The sequence below is a fragment of the Petaurus breviceps genome, unplaced genomic scaffold (genome assembly GCF_028583685.1).
Source record: "Petaurus breviceps papuanus isolate PSGF00001 unplaced genomic scaffold, PetGlider_PUasm1.0 98, whole genome shotgun sequence".
Lineage (NCBI taxonomy): Eukaryota > Metazoa > Chordata > Mammalia > Diprotodontia > Petauridae > Petaurus > Petaurus breviceps.
Window position 1 is genome coordinate 22,166,660 of NW_027187460.1, and position 18,137 is coordinate 22,184,796.

Consider the following 18,137-nt stretch of genomic DNA (forward strand, 5'->3'; position numbering starts at 1 on the left):
CAGGATTTAAAACTAGGTCCACCTGACTTCAAGCACTCTTTCCAACATGTTTTTGTTTTATTTTTTTGGCTGATGAAATTATTTAATTTGAAAACGGATTATTGGGGGTTGCATAGCTTCATTGAAGCCCAGAACCAGTTTCTGATCTTCTCTTGCTGTGTCCAAAGAAAAAGCCATCCCTCCCCTCCTCCTCACCTACACTCTAATTATGTGTCTGATATTAACAGAAAATTCTGGAACACAGGAAAGTAATGTAAACAAGAAACTCTGAGCTCCTGGGCAAGAGTGACTATATCTGGAGAAGATCAAATTCCCTGTTAGTAGCACACATCCCCTATAGCTACAAGTTTGAAAGTTTCTCCAAAAAATGACCATATTTGGTTATATTTCATCTATGCCAACTCCAAGGGCTATAATACAGGGGTGGGGAAACTGTGGCCTTCTAGGTCCTTGGGTGTGGCCTTTTGATTGAGTCCAAATTTTACAGATCAAATCCTTTTATTAAGGGGATTTATTCTGGATTCAGTCAAAGGGCTGCACTTGAGGACCTAGAGAGTCATATGTGTCCTTGAGGGTGCAGGTTCCCTACCCCTGGTACACAATCAGCAAATAAGAAAGATGGGAAGCTGACAATGCCCTGCCCTTCCTTGCCTTAGGAGCTCCCCTGCTCAGTTTCTTCTGGTGGTGTGACAGTGCTGTTGAAGACCAAGTGGGCAGGCAGGATAGGCAGCAGAAACAGTACCAAGGAGGGCTTAGGTATGCTTTGTCACTTTTTCTTTTTTTAGTTTATATTTGTCTTCAATGGCTCCTTCCCAGTGTTTTTTCAGCATTACACAGAGCCTCATTGCTTCCTGGGCATCCTGATTTGGACAGTGTTCTGACTGCTGTGTTTTGATATCAAGCATTTTCTCACTGACAAGTTTTAGAGATGGTCTTCCACTCTTTACTTGGTCCTGAAAGGTTTTTATCTCTGTGTGTCCTGGATCTCCTTTTTGGGATAATCAAGAAGTAGAATTTTTAAGTCGTTCTGTAGGTCATGTCCAACTAGAACCCTGCCCTGAAGCAGTTTAGCCTCCTCTTTTTGAACAGCCTGGTACTCTTCTCCATGTTTGCCGTCCTCTGGCCCAATCCCACTGACATCTGTTGGGTAATGAATCACTTTCTCTGTTGGTTTGCCATACTTGTCATAAACATACTTCCCAAAGTGGTTCATAATAGACACTCAGGCAAGATATTTTCATCCTGGTCTGGCCCTGTCACCAAATATAACAATGATGCAATATTCATAACACCCACCGTGACTATAAATATGCCGGTGTGATTGTGAATCACAAAATGTAACAGGCTCTCCACATGGAGGACAGAGCCAAAGCATTTATTCAAATACCAGAAAGCCAAGTCCTCAAACCAGAAAGTCAAAATCATTACAATAGCCATGAGGTTGGTACACATAGTTAATGCAGTGAACACCCACATTCTCAAGCATTCAAAACAAAACAGACTCCCTCAGGCAAAGATCCTCTTCTCCTCACTCACAATAGCTGCTTAGCCTCCATTCTGCTTGCTCCCAGCAGTTCTCATTCCCAGCAGTTTTCATCAGAAGTCCTTAGCAGAAGTTCTGCCACCACCAGTTCTGTTCTAGATATCACTTTCCTGCCCCACCCCTTCTTGCCATGTCAGCAAGTTTATCCCACTGTGGGATTCACAAGTTCCGGGTCTCAATACTTGACACAATTATGAACTTGAAACTAAGTGCCAAGCATCTGCTAGCTTGCCAATACAAGGGGATCTTCAAATGCCATTACCATTACACCCTGCTCCCACCATCTCATAGTCCATAGGTACAGCTTTGGTCATGCTTTCAAATGCCCCTTCTTTCACCTGTTACCTTTCTTTCCTTCATAACCAGATTTTTTTTTATAGCTCCTGGACAATGGCAGCTTCAGTCTCCTTAGGATCTACATCAGCAAACCAGATATCTGATTCTGTTGTTGAAGGAGGAACTAATTCCCTCTGTTTTCCTCTTGAGAAGAGGACATCCACTATTTTCTGGTGAAGGCTGACATTTCTTTTTCTGGGTTTCAGTTCCATTGCCTTTGACCTTTGTTTCACTGCACTTTTTAAGAGAGATTTTAGGTCATTCAAAGTTCCTAAAGAAATAGAAACCTTGGAGGAGGGTTGGCCTATTTTGTTTGCCACCTTTGGTAGTTCTGCACCACCATGTTCTTCCTTTTTAGAACCACTCATGCCATTCTGGTGATGGCTTTTGGATTCTTTTCTGTGGTTCCTTGAAAAGGCAGGAACAGACTTTTTTGGATTTGGTGTATTTTGTTTCAACACCTCCTGCAAGACCTACCAGTTGTGAGAAAATTCTTGCTGCCCTTTGGGGGAGGGGGCAGTACTCTCCTCCCTCCCCCTCTCCTCATTCTTACTCTTTGGTTTCTTGGAAGCTTCTGTTGCCTTCTAGGGCTCTTTTTTTCCCAGAACTTCTTCCTACCCCACCACCCCCTACCTTGAGCTTCTAGACAAGTTTAGGCTTGGGGGGGGGGTCAGGGGTCATCATCAGGAGAGGTGAATGGGAGGATAGGATGAATGGTGGGGATATTGCCTAGAAATGTTTGGTGAGCCCAGCCTTCACTTTCATTTGGATGCCATCCAAGAGTCCAGCCTGGAGGCAGCTCAAGCCCTGTCCTGCCCACCTACTGAGAGGCTCCTCTCCAGTTTCTCCATGAGCTGAAGTGGCTATTGTTAAAACTAAATTCTACAGAGTGGACTAGAAAGCATTTGTTTAGGGCCCAAGAAGAAGCCTGTTCCATTGAAGGGAGAAATAGTCCTGTCCTTTAACAGAAAGGACATAGGATCATAGAATTTCAGAGCTGGAAAGACCCTTAGAGATCATCCTATCTAGTAGTCCCCAAACTTTAAAAAAAATTATATGTCTCTATCAGTAAAAAAAAATCTTGAGCATATCCTACTATACACACACACACACACACACACACACACACACACACATCTGCTTTTGGAGGGCAGTTGGGGTTAAGTGACTTGGCCAAAGTCACACGGCTAGTAATTGTGTCAAGTGTCTGAGGCCAAATTTGAACTCAGGTCCTCCTGACTCCAGGGCCGGCACCAACTAGCTGTCCCTCTACTATATATTTTTTAATGAATAAAATAAATGTGCTACAGTATTAATAATTTCATATGTGGTAAAACAGACAAATATATTTAAAAAGAATAAAATAAGTATTTTAAAAATGATACTTTATGACCTCTTTTGTTCTCTCATTGAGAATGTCATAGAATATGCTCAATTATTTTTGAAATTATTGGTTGAACATTTTGTGATGTAGGGATTTAAAGGCATAATGATAAGTTGAGTTTATTTTGCTACTTTATCTTAATGGTTGTCGGGCTGAAAAGGCAACTCAGAAAGATAAAAAGTCCATTGTTGGCTGTGCTTCCTAAACTGTCCACATTTTAACTTCCATCCACTAATTATTCATAAGTTCTTTTTGAAATTGCTTCCCTGCTGTCAATCAATTGCTCTTGCAAACTAATTGGGTGTTGCATTATATTTTTCATAATTAAGTTAAAAACCCATGGGGATGTTTCATTTGGAATATTTTTAGACAGGTTAAAAATTGTCTCCAAGTTTTTCAAGTGTGAAGATATAATTTTTAAAAAAGGGGTACACTTACATTGTTCTCAAGTAGTACAAAAAGGAGAGTAAGGATTTAGGAGAAGAATACCATCAAGGTGGCAAATAACGCAGAGAGGTCAAGGACTGATAAAAAGCCATTAGATTTGTCAATTAAGATTTCTTTGGTAGTTTTGAAGAGAGCAATTTCATGCAAGTGAACAGCCCTAAAGATAAGTAACAGGGTGAGAATTTGGGAGATTAGAAAGATGATGCTGCCCTCAAGAGAAATAGAGAAGTTCAGAAGAGGGATGGCTTTAATGCGGAAACTAATGTAATGAGATTGGTGATGCAGATAGTAACTCATCTATGCCTACTCATTTGGTGCTGCTTGCTTTTTCCCAAGGAGAAAAGGAGAAGTGTGAATGTGGAGTCTACCTGCTAGGGAAACTGAGGCAGCCACCATCTAGTGAGCAGGATGTAGACACTCCAGAGGAAAAGGTACAAGTTATGCCCAGAGCTGGATTGCTTTAAGAGTTTGCTCTATTAGAATTCTTTCCTTTTTTGGCCTTTTTTATTTTGCTTTTTGGAGGGCAATTGGGGTTAAGTGAGTTGCCCAAGGTCACATGGCTAATTTTTTTTTTTTTTTTGGTGTGTGTTAAGTGTCTGAGGTCGCATTTGAACTCAGGTCCTCCTGACTCCTGCGGTGCTGTATTCATTGCACCACCTAGCCGCCCCATTAGAATTATTTTCATTGACTCAGTTGTTGCAAGAGTCTATTTTTTTTACTAAATAAATCTGGTGGGGGAAGGGAAGGCAAACTACCTTTGCTATCATTCGAGGATCTTTACAACCTGGCAATAATCTATCTTTCGAAACTTATCGAACAATACTGTCCATTGTGGATTCATTCTTCCAGGCAGATTGACTACTCACTGTTAAGTGTCCCTGTCCAAATTCCTGCCTCCGTGACATTGCTTGTTTCTGTGCTTTAAATGGCCTCTTCCTAGCCTGGCTCTTCACTTCTTCCATCTCAAAATGGTAAATGCCCTTCATTCCTTCAAGTAAAAGCTCAGTTGCCAACTGCTTTATGAAATCTTACATGAGATTTCTTCCTCTTCAAATGTCTCTTAGCACTTTCAATAGGTTATTCCTTTGCTGTCAAGCAAATATTGATCACAAGTTTAAGGCTACAAAGTGGTGCTTTAAATTTCACATAGTCTAATCCCCATATTCAAAGATGAGGAAACAGTGGTTGGATAGAATGGAAGTGACTTGCTCAAGGTCACAAAGCAAGTAAATGACAAAACTGGGATTCTAACACGTCCCCTGGCTCCAGATCCTATACTTCTTTGAGATAGGTTGTCTCTTTATTACATTTAGCTTCATACGGTAGCCATTTGTGCATATGCTTTAACTGCCCTGCCCCATTGGATTGTAAACACTTTGAGGTACAGCCTATGTTTTATTTCATCTCTGTGTAATGAAATACTGGTAAAATGAGAAGCCAGTTCTTAGAGTATGTGAAGATCTGAACTTCCTGGTAGGTTATATAAAGAATGGGCCATATTCTCTGCCTGCTGCCAATCATAAATGTAGAACTCTGGGGAGTCAGTTTCCACATATAAGTGACTTTAGGGTCACAAGTGATTATGTGATGAGGAAGAGTATTATGGTTGGATGAAAAACTAGAAGAGCTAATGATTCAGTAAAGGCTGAGCTAGAGTTGAGAATGCATTGCTAAGATCTGATATGTTACATTCTTTTTGGTATACTTTCTTCCCTGACATTCTCTTCTCTGGTGGCTTTAAGGTAGATGGATTGCTGTGAGCCTCTGGGTGGGAGGAAGGGCAGTCAGTAGCTCATGCAACCTTAATTTTTCTACTGGGCCATGTGGCTGTAAATGCAACATATCTCTATTTTGTCTCTTGGTGTTTTTGCTTTCTAGATCTTAGGTGAATGAACCTCCCAAAATTGTTATCACCCAGGCTACTGGTAACATCAAGAGATCTATCCAAGCTCTCACCAACAACTGGAGTCTGGGAGTCAGTGACGGCAGCAGTCAAGTCCAGTGAGGAGCCAGATCAGCTGCCAGGTTACCTGCTTGGCCCAAACCTGTAGCAGACTGACCATGACACTGAGACGTTGATTTCAGCAAGCTAAATGAGGGAAAGATTCAGTTATCAGCTACACCACACCCAGGAGGAATCTTGGTGAAGACTTTGAGAAAGGAGAGAGTCACATGTTTTCCCTACATGTGTAGTTTTTTAACTTTTTGCTTTAAGATTATGTCCACCCTCCCCAGGGATAAACTACATGCAAGAGACATTATGCTACCATGGTTTGGGAATATTTTTTTTTTTTTGTAATTTCTCTCCTTGGTATACCCTCTCAGTAAATATTTCTTTGTAAAAGCTAGTTGGTGTCAACTAGTTGAGTGAAAATTTGGGGATATCAATTGGTTAATTGATATTGTGGAACACACCAGATGAGGGCTCATTAGAGCCACACACCTTCTGATTTTCCCCAAGACCATGAGGAGAAAAGCAATGAGCTACCCTCTGAGGACCCAACGTAGTTGGGAGAGTCTGGCCATAATGGGTGTTGTATTAGCATCACTTTTATCATGGTGATTTGCATGTGCTTTGTGAATATTATGAAATTGAATTAATTTGAATAATCCCCTATAATTCCCATATACTGATCATTCACAAGCAGAAAGTGTAGGGGTGGCTAGGTGGTGCAGTGAGTAAACTGCCGGCCCAGAGTCAGGAGGATCTGAGTTCGGTTCTGGCCTCAGACACTTAACACCCACACAAAAAAACTAGCCGTGTAACCTTGGGCAAGTTACTTAACCTCAATTGCCCTCCAAAAGTATAGAAGATGCATCACATCTTCACACTTATTTTCTTTTATGATTCTGTGATTCTATGAGATCTGAAACATGGTTTGAGGCTTTTGATGGTAAATGAAGCCTTATTCAGGTCTTGAATTACACTTTAAAATGGCATTGCTTTCCATGAATGTCAAGATTCCCTCTTCCAGAGTTTGTCTATATCTCTAAACAGTGAATTTCGCATCTTCTGAGATGAATTTGTGCCCATCCACACAGCCATGCTCCCTGGTTCACAGGACAAGTGTCTTGAGGCATAATGATGAAGTGAATCGTGGGGCAGAGGTTTTGTATGGATGATCCTTCGAGTCCCTTGCAACCTGGGATTTGGTGTAAACTTCAGTGAACTCTGGAGCACACTTTTCCTTAGCTGCTCACAAGTGTGTTTCTCTTTTCTCTCTCTGCGTTTTTGACTTAGCTAGATTGAGTTCACATAATAGCTTTTTGACTCCTGTCAGAAGTTGTTGTTGTTTTTAACCAAGATCTCATTAAGAGATGAACACGAAGGGGGGAGTTTTAAAGAAAAAGCAGAAGGGTCATTTTCAGAGTTTTTATAGCTGTCTCACAAATTGATGTGAAGAAATCCTTGTGAGTTTTTTCTGCTTGCATTTTATTGAAGTGGTTTGTGGTATAGGAAAAAAGAACAAGCTGGATCAGTTTTGGATTAGAGCATGTTTGTGCTAGGACAGTTTAAAGTAAAGTTTTATATTTAAGTAAAATTATGCTTATCCGGCAGTTCTAGCCATAGAAGCAAATAGCAGAAGATGGCGGGTGGGTGTGGGTAACAGTGGTTGAGGGTGAAAGGAGTTCTTCTCTTTATAAAGACTAAAGTGTAAAGTTAGTCCTTTCTAGTTAGGTTAAGCTAATAATAGGGATGGATAAGGGTTGTGCCCTCAGCTTAAGGACATGCTATGTAGCTTATCCTTGCTTCTCTACACAACTCTTAGGAAACAAACCCATTGAGAAATTGCTTCAGCAGCAATCCAGGAGAATGGGTCATTACAGGAATCATAGAATTTAAATGTTGGAAAGAGCTCAGAGGTCATCCAACATAGTCCAACCTGCTCTGAAAGAAGAGTCTTTTGTACAAGATCTCTGACAAATGGTTATTCAGTTTGCTTCTTGAAGACCATCAGTGATAAGGAGCCCCACTATCACCCAAGGCAGCTCATTTACACCTTGGGATAGCTCTGATTGTTAGAAGTTTAGCCTTAGATTAAGTCTATATATGCTTCTACAACTTCTACCCAGTGATCCTGTTTCTGATTTCCAGGTCTTTATAGAAAAGTTGTGATTTCTCTTCCTTCAAATACTTGAAGACAGTTATCATGTCTACCTTAAGTCTCCTTTGGGGCACATGGCTCCAGTTCATTCAAGTGACATTATATGTCATGGTCTCTAGTTCCCTCACCACCCTGGATGGTGTGCATTTTGCCAATGTCCTTTCTTAAAGCCCTCTTTCAAAAGCACTACAGAGACTACAGCAACTGTTACTGCCTCCTTAAGAACAGTAAAGCTAGGAGAGTCTTGGGTGTAGCTGCTATTTTTAGGAAGCAACTTAGAATGTGAAAAGTTTGTTTTCCTTTAGGATTGTAGAGGGAAAGAATGAGGTCAACCATCAAAAGTGTAAGTTGCAAAATTAAAAAAAAAAAGCATAGCTCTGAAGCAAAGATATGAGAAAACAGTCCTAACTTGTACCTTGGAAAAGTCAAGAGAACAAGTACAAGTGTACAATATATGTATTTCCAGAATTTTTAATGTATTTATTATTCATTTTGATTTTTTCTATCCTTTTTATGTTTTGCTTTAAAAAAAGAAAATTACTATTCACAATGCAGAATGGGAATGACTGTAGAAGGGGGAGGAAGGAGGGATACTGAGGGGGAAATTATATTGATGTAAAGAAAAAAACTTCAATAAAAAGTTCTTTTTAAAAAGGAAACATGAGGCTGCAAACCTCTATGAAGGCATTTGTGTTCTCTGTCAGGAGGTGGGGCAAGGCTCTGAGATGCTCAGGAAGAGTTCTGGGATCAATGTCAAGATGAGTGGGTGGAGACTTCTGGGAGCCAAGATGGCAGAGTAAGCAGGAAGTCACCTGAACTCTCCCATTTTAACTTCCAAACAAATATAAAATAGCACACCAATATGAATTCTGGAATGGCAGAACCAGCAAAAAGACAGGGGAAACAATTTTCTAGGTCAAGAGATTTGGAGGGTCATGGGGCAGCTAGGTGGTGCAGTGAATAAAGCACCATTCCTGGAGTCAGGAGGACCTGAGTTCAAATCCAGCCTCAGACACAACACAAAAACAAGCTGTGTGACCTTGGGCAAGTCACTTGACCCCACTTGCCCTCCAAAAAGAAAAAAAAGAAAAAAGAAATTTGGAGGGTCAGTAAAAAAGATCTATCTCACTTAGCTAAAAAGGGGAGAGCAGTCTAGGAAAAGAGGCATCCTAGCAAGTCAGCTAGTCCCTGCCTCAACAAGCCAGTAGGAAGCCCTGAGTCCCAGTGCAGCATCAGGCAAATGCCAATGCCATAACCTCCACATGTCCCAGAGCAGAGTTAATGGGCAGATGCCAGTTCTGGGACCCTCCATGGTGTTCAGTGCAGCCCTAGGTGAGCTACCAGACCCCTGTAACACCATGAAATACCAGCCAGCCCCCATGCTCCACCTTGGTGCCACAGGTGAGCAGCAAGACCTCTGCAGCCCTGCAACATGAGGGTCCCTCATGGGCCTCACAGCAGCACCACACAGATAGCCAGACCCTGAAGTACCTGGTACAAGACACCTGAGACAGTGCCCCTTCCAGCCCAGGGGCAGAGCTCAAATTTAAAAGTAAGGAAAAAGGCTGGAAAAGATGAGCAAAACCCAACAATAACAAAGAATATGTCTACAGAAAGTTATGATGGTGATAAGGAGGTTCAAGAAACAAATTCAGAAGAGGATAACAATGTTAAAATGCCTAAATGTAAAGCCTCCCAAAGGAAAATGTGAATTGAACTCAAGCCCAAAAAGAACTCCTGGAAGAGCTCCAAAAGGAGTTGAAAAATCAAATAAGAGAGATAGGAGAAAAATTGGGAAAAGAAATAAGTTGATTAAAAAAATCAACAGCTTGATAAAGGAAGCACACAAAATGGAAAAGAAGTACAAAAATTTACTGAAGAAAAATAACTCCTTAAAAATTAAAATTGGAAAAGTTGAAATTAATGACTTATGAGACATCAAGAATCAAACAAAAGTAAAAGAATGAAAAAATAAAATAAATTGTAAAATGCTTCATTGGAAAAGCAACTGACCTAGAAAATAGATACAGGAGAGATAATTTAAGAAAGAAAAGAGTCAGAAAAGAAATTTACACACTAACTTTATTATATTATTTATTATATATTTACTTAAAGTTTCATGTACAATCAATTTTTATTATATATTATGGAAATTCTTGTTTTATTTCACAAATTTAAAATGAAATTAAAAAAGAATAAAAGAGAAAAATCATTGGACTACCTGGAAGCCAAGATCAAAAGGAGGATCTAGGCATCATACTTCAAGAAATGATTAAAGGAAACTGCAGATGTCCTAGAACCAGAGGGTAAAACATATATTGAAAGAATCCAGTAATCACTTCCTGAAAGAGATCCCCAAATGAAAATTCCCAGGAACATTATAGCCAAATTCCAGAACTCCCAGGGCAAGGAAAAATATTGCAAGCAAACAAATTAAGTATTAAGGAGCCACAGTGAGGATTCCACAGAACTTAGCAGCAGCAACATTAAAGGATATGAGATCATGGACTATGATATTCCAGAAGGCAAAGGAGCTAAGACCACAACCAAGAATCACCTATCTTGTGAAATTGACCATAATTCTTCAAGGGAAAAAATGATCATTCTATGAAATAGAAAGCTTTCAAACTTTCCTGAGGAAAAGACCAGAGCTGAACAAAAAATTTTGATTTTTAATATCAAGACTCAAGCATAAAAGGTAAATAAGAAAGAGAAAACATAAAGGATCCTAAAAGACTAAACTATTTACATCCCTACATGGAAGATGATAATTGCACTTCTGTATCACTAATAGTGCAGTTAGAAGGAGTATACATAGACATAGGGTGTGGGTATAAGGTGACTATGAAGGGATGACAAAAAAAATTAAGGGGTGAGAGAGGATTACATTGGGAACAGAAAGAAGGAAGAGGTAGAATGGGGGAAATTATCTCACATTAAGAAGTGCAAAAGACCTATTTCAGTGGAGGGGAAGATGGGAGGTTGGGCAGTGAGCATTGCTTGAAAGTTACTGTCATTTGAATCAACTCAAAGAAGGATTAACATGCACAACCAGTTGGGTATAAATATCTATCTTATCCTACATAAAAGCAGTAGGAGAGGGAGTTAAGTATAGGTGGGAGGGACTGACAGAAGGGAAGGCAGATTTGGGGGAGGTGGTACTCAGAAGCATAACACTGGTGAGAAGGGAAAGGGTGAAAGGAGAGAGAGAAGGACAAATGAGAAAAAATAGAATGGAAGGAAATAAACAGTAATAACTGTGAATGGGATAAACTCTCCTATAAAATAGAAGCAGATAGCAGAGTGTATTAAAAATCAGAATCTCACAATATCTTGTTTACAAGAAATGCACTTGAAACAGAGAGACATCCAGAGTAAAGGGGCTGGAGAAGAATCTGTTATGCTTTAGCTGAAGTGAAAAATCAGAGGTAGCAATCATCTCAGAAAAAGTGAAAGCAAAAATAGGCTTAATTAAAAGAGATAAGGAAGGAAACTACTGCGGGGAGCCAATTTTGGGGAGCCCTGTTGTCTCCAGACAGGGCTGAGAAAAAATCACTGACCCAGAGGCTGCTAGTATATAAAAAGAGACAGGACTCTCCAAATGGTGAAAGTGAAGAGCCAACTTTATTATCCTGCATCCAGGCTTTTATAGGACTCTTCTTAATTGCTTCCCCCTGCAGATATTGTGTACTTCTTTGTCCCAGACCATGGATGTAAATTCCAGGCTTATCTCAAGGACCTAATCCTCACACCTGTACCTTTGTGCACTTTTCCTGAGGGATGGGGAACTGATCCAGGTCATCAGCAGGTCAAACACCTGAGAGGGCTTGTTCATCCATCAGGGTCTGAGTCCCACTTGCCTGTGATCCTCAACAAACTACATCTTGCTAAAAGGTATCATAAGAAATGAAGTAATATCAATACCAAACATGTATGCAACCAGTGATATGGCATCCAAATTCTTAAAGGAGAATTTAAATGAGTTACAGTAGGAAATAGAGAGCAAAACCATACTAGTGGGGGACCTCAATATTCCCCTCTCAGAACTAGATAAATCCAGCCACAAAACAAAGTTAAGGAGGTGAATAGAATTTTAGAAAAGTTAGATATGACAGAACTCTGGACAAAATTCAATGGGGATAGAAAATATACTTTTTTTTTTCTCAGTGGCACATGGTATCTACACAAAAATTGACCATCTCTTAGGGTATAAACCCCTCAAAATCAAATGTAGAAAGGCATAAATATTAAATGAATCCTTTTTAGATCATAATGCAATAAAAATTACATTTGATAAAGGGCAGTGGAAAGATAGATTAAAATTATTTGAAAATGAAATAATCTAATCGTAAATTGGGTCAAGGAACAAATCACAATTTCATTAAAGAAAATGACAACAATGGGATGGCATACAAAAATTAAAGGGATGTAGCCAAAGTAGTACTTTGGGGAAAAGTTATTTCTTTTAATTACATCAATAAAATAGAGAAAGAGAAGATCAGTGAATTGGACATGCAACTAAAAAAAAACTAGATAAAGAACAAATTAAAAATCCCCAGTTAAACACCAACTTGGAAATTCTGAAAACCAAAGGTGAGATCAATAAAATTGAAAGTAAGAAAACTATTGAGCTAATCAATAAAACTAGAAGCTGGTTTTATGAAAAAAATCCAATAAAATAGGTAAACCATTGGTTAATTTGATTTAAAAAAAAAGAAAACCAAATATCCATCATCAGAAATGAAAAGGGTGAATTCACCACCAAATGAAGAAATTAAAGCAATCATTAGGAAGTCTCAGGCCCAATTATATGCCAATAAATCTGATAATCTGAGTAAAATTAATTTTTACAAGGATATAAATTGCCCAAATTAATGGAAGAGGAAATAGAATACCTAAACAACCCCATCTTTAAAAAAGAAATGTAACAAGCTATTAGTGATCTCCCTAAGAAAAAAATTCCAGGGCAAGATGAATTCACAAATGAATTCTACCAAATATTTAGAGAACAATTATTTCCAATCTATATGAACTATATGGAAAAATAGGCAAAGGAGTCCTTTATGACAGGAATATGGTGTTGTTACCTAAGCCAGGAAGAGCAAAAACAGAAAAGAAAACTATAGATCAATTTATTTAATGTATATTGATGCAAAACTTTTATATAAAATACTGGCAAGGACATGATTAGCAGCATATCACAAAGATCATGCATTATGACTAGATGGGATTTATAGCAGAAATGCAGGTATGGTTCAATATTAGGAAAATTATCAGCATAATTGACCATATCAATAACAAAACCAACAAAAGTCATATGATTATCTCAATAGATGCTGAAAAAACTTTTGACAAAATATAGCTCCTACTCCTATGAAAAACACTAGAGAACACAGGAATAAATAGAGCTTTACTTTTTTTTTTGGATTGGTAAAATTCTTTATTAATTTGTTTGTTTAGAAGAGCTTTCATTAAAGTGATGAGTAGTATCTACCTAAAACCTTTAGCAAGCATTGTCTGTAATGGGAATAAGCTAGAAACTTTCCCAGTAAGATGAAGGGTGAATCAAGGATGCCAATTATCACCATTATTCAATATTGTACTAGAAATGCTAGGTATAGCAATAAGAAAAAAGATATTGAAGGAATTAGAATAGTCAATGAAGAAACAAAACTATCATTCTTTGCAGATCATATGATGGTATACTTAGAATCCTAGAGAATCAACTAAAATTCATATAGAATTCAATTACTTGAAATAACAGATTTAGCAAAGGTATAGAATATAAAATAAACCCACATATTTAATCAGCATTTCTATATATTATCCAAAAAGTCCATTAGCAACAGATAGAGAATTCAATTTAACATACCTGTAGAAAATATAAAATACTTGGGAATACCTGCCAAGACAAACCCAGGAACTATATGAACATAATTACAAAGTATTTTTTTCACATAAAGTCACATCTAAACAATTAGAAAAAAATATTAATTGCTCAGGGGTAGGCCAAACCAATATAATGAAAATGTCTATTCTACCTAAAATAATTTGCTTATTCAGTGTCATACCAATCAAATTATCAAAAATTGTTTTCTAGAGCTAGAAAAAAATAAATTCATCTGAAAGAACAAAAGGTCAAGAATATCAAGAAATTAATGAAAAAAATCAAATGAAGGTGGCCTAGCAGTATCAGATATCGAACTATATTATAAGTCAATAACCATCAAAACTATCTGGTACTGGCTAAGAAAGAGTGGTGGATTAGTGGAATAGATTAGGTACCCAAGACACAGTAATAAATGACCATAGTAGCCTTCTGTTTGATAAACCCTAAGAACACAGCCTCTGGGAGAAGAACTCACTATTTGACAAAAACTGCTGGGAAAACTGGGAAGCAATAGGGCACAAACTAGGTATAGAACAACGTTTTACACCATATACCAAGATAAGGTCAAAATGGGTACATGATTTATACATATAAGTGACAACATAAGCAAATTAAGAGAGCAAGGAATATTTACCTGTCAGATCTAGGGAGAAGGAAAGATTTCATGACCAAATGAGATAGAAAGCATTGCAAAATGCAAAACAGATAATTTTGATTATATTAAAGTGAAAAGATTTTTCATAAACAAAACTAATGCTGCCAAGATTAGAAGGAAAGCTGAAAATTGAGAAACAATCTTTACAGCAAGTGTCTCTGATAAAAGCCTCATCTCTCAGATATGTAGACAATTGAGTCAAATTTATAAAAATACAAGCCAATTTCCAAATGATAAATTCTCAAAGCATATGAACAAGAAGTTTTCAGATGAAGAAATCAAAGCTATCTATAGTCATATGAAGAAATGCTCTAAATCACTGTTGATTAGAGAAATGCAAATTAAAGCAACTCAGAGGTACTACCTCATGTCTATCAGATTGGCTAATATGACAGAAAAGAAAAATGATAATTGTTGGAAGGGAGGTTGGAAAATTGGGACTCTAATGCATTGTTGGTGGAGTTGTGTACTGATCTAACCATTCTGGAGATCAATTTGGAACTATGTTGAAATGTCAGTCAAACTGCATATACCTTTTCATCCAGCAATACCACTACTAGGTCTGTATCCTAAATATAACAAAGGAAAAAGGACCTATGTGCACAAAAATATTTATAGGAACTTTTTTTGTAGTGGCAAAAAATTGGAAACTATACATCAACGGGGAATGACTGAACAAGTTGTTGTATGCGAATGTAATAGAATACTATTGTGCTATAAGAAATGATGAGTAGGCAGACCAGAATAACCTGGAAAGACTTATATGAACCGATGCTAAGTGAAGTGAGCAGAACCTGGAGAACATTGTGTACAGTAATAGTCACATTGTGTGATGATTGACTTTGATAGACTTAGCTCTTCTCAGTAATGCAAGGACCTTAAATAACTCCAAAAGACTCATGATGGGAAATGTCATCCACATCCAGAGAAAGAAATACGGAAACTGAATGCAGATCAAAGCATATTATTTACTCTTTTAAAAATTTGTTTTGTTTTCTCTTTCTCATGGTTCCTTCCATTCATTCTAATTCTACTGTACATGACCAATGTGAAAATATGTTTAATAATAATTTATATGTAGAGCCTATATCAGATTGCATGCTGTCTCAGGGAGGAGTGAAGAGAGGGAGGTGGAGAAAAATTTAAAACTTATGGAAGCAAGGGGCGTCTAGGTGGCACAGTGAGTAAAGCTCTGGCCCTGGAGTCAGGAGGACTCAAGTTCGGTTCTGGCCTCCGACACTTAATACACACACACACACACACACACACACACACACACACACACAAAACTAGCCATGTAATCTTGGGCAAGTTACTTAACCCCAATTGCTCTCCAAAAGGCAAAACAAAAACAAAAACAAAACAAAACAAAAAAACCCAAAAACTTATGGAAGCGAATGTTGAAAATTAAAAATAAATTAATTTTTTAAAGCAATTGGGGTTAAGTAACTTGCTCAAGGTTACATGGGCAGTCATTTCTGGGTGTGGTGCTAAGTATCAGAGCCCAGATTCGATCCCAGGTCATCCTGACTCTGGGGCTGGTGCTCTTACTCACTGAGCCACCTGGCCGCCCCTTAATTAATTAAGTTTTAAAAAAGAAATGGTTAACAGGGAGATTTCAGAAAAATCTGGAAAAACCTACATGAACTGATGCAAAGTGAAATGAGCAGAGCCAAGAGAACATGGTATATACAGTAACAGTAACATTGTGTGATGAATAATTACTAATGAGTTAGCTCTTAGCAATGTAAAAACTGAATTTACCATCACAATCTACCTTCTTATTGAATTAAGAATCCTACATCTCTCTAAGCTTTGCTTGTACTTTACTTTTGATGGAATTAAATGCTGCCTTCCTAAAGATGGATGAACTATCCTGCTTATAAACCCTGTGGAGTTCTCATTTTTCATTTAGCAGCTTCTGAATTTCCCCATCATTTTCATCAAACCAGTCTTGGTAGGAGGGAGGGAGAAAAATTTGGAGCTTAAAATTTTGTCAAAATAAATGTTAAAGATTGTCTTTATGTATGTTTGGAAAAAAGAAAATAGTATTTAAAAATAATTTTTTTTTATTATGTGGGTGGGGGTCTGAGAGCCACTGTAGGAAGATCCCTCAGGTGCAGCTCCAAAGCTGTTGTGGACATTGCCATTGTCAGAGATTGGCTGGGAATCTGGTATAAGGATCCATATCAGCATGTGGGTGGTTTTCCAAATGGCCACTGCAGGGAGAGGTGGAAGGCTTTCGGTGCCCAATTCATGCTTAGGGTGGACTCAAGTGGGATTCTAGAATTCTTATCACTGATGCATAGGACTCAGAACTGCTGAGGAGTATCCCACCTTTAGTCTCAGTGGGGTTGATGGAGTTCTCAGCTTCAGTGAGAGGATTCCTATGTGGATGTTAGAAGTTAGGTGGGGCTCTGGCATGGTGCTTGGGTCTGAATCAGAGAGAAGACAATGCTCTGGGGCCAGGTGCATTTCCACAAAGTGGACTAAGGTCTTAGTCTTTGGGGATGGAGGGGTGGGGTGGTGCTTTGGATTCCATTTAAGAAAAAGCATTGTATCAACCGTGTTGGTCTCTGAGCTGTCCGGCCATGGTTCTGGGGTTAGTGTCAGTGTGTGGTGGGTGGGGTTGGGAGAAGTTAATGGGAGTCACACTTTTTTTTTTAAGCAATTGGGGTTAAGTAACTTGCTCAAGGTTACAGGGCCAGGTGTTTCTGGGTGGGTGCTAAGTGTCTGAGCCTGGGATTTGATCTCCAGGTCATCCCAACTCTGGAGCCGGTGCTCTTACTCGCTGTGCTACCTGGCCACCCCTGGAGTCACACTTTCTATCTCAGCCAGGTCATCTTAGTGTAGAGCTCATCAGGGGTCTGAGACAGGGTGCAGGGAATTCTGGTATCTAGGTAGGCATGTGTGCACATGAACACCAAATTATGGGCAAGTAAAACACCCATGATTAATATCCTAACATCCAGTGATATGTTGGGGATCATCCAGTGATAGAAGGTTGTTATGCACACAACCAGGCAAAGGGAAGGATTTTTAAATCTTTGTCTAAGCCATTCTAGAGAGGAATTCCTGTCTCTAGCCATACGTGGAAGGCAGAGAGGCTAGGGCAGTGGAGGATCTATTACCATTCCCTACCAACCCACGTGCTGGGGTCAGTAGGCAGTTTTCCAAGTGACCTCTTGGGGGAGGGGGAGTTTGGGAGACCAAATTGTGCTTAAGTGCAGAGGAAACCTACAGTGCCTGTCAGATTTGCCTTGGTCTGTGCCCATATTCATACAAAAGTTATTGTCTGCCTCTGTTTGCATCTTAATGCATAGTAGCCCCACAATTAGGAGTTACAGTGTAGAACACTTTGCCTAATGTCTTCATCATTCCTGTCTCCTCTGGACATCCCTGGGAATGGGGTTCGAGGGCTGAATTGATCTCCTCTAAATACTGAATACAAAGTCACCTGCTCCCTGGCCTTACTCTCTTTAGAATCAGAATTCTATTCCCAACTCAGATGACTGAGATAAGATGAGAGCAGTTTGGGTAAGTATAAACTCCCAAATCTTTACAATTCTGTGAGTCGAATCCTGCCTGTCTCTCCTTTCCTCATACTCACTTCTTCCTTCTCTTCCTGCTGACTATGCATGTCTTCTAACCCCAGACCAAAACACACAGAACACACACACCTCCACAGTCAGTAATAGCCCCATTGACTAGTTCAGTTTATGACCTAAAGGGAGAGAAAGGAATTACTTAAGAATGAAAGAAAATGAAGTATTTCT

The 18,137-nt window shown here is 38.9% G+C and overlaps 1 pseudogene; it reads right to left on the minus strand.

The window, feature by feature from the left end:
* Positions 1–752: 752 nt before the first annotated feature.
* Positions 753–18,137, minus strand: part of LOC138156034 (RNA exonuclease 4-like) — a 38,560-nt pseudogene continuing 21,175 nt past the window's right edge.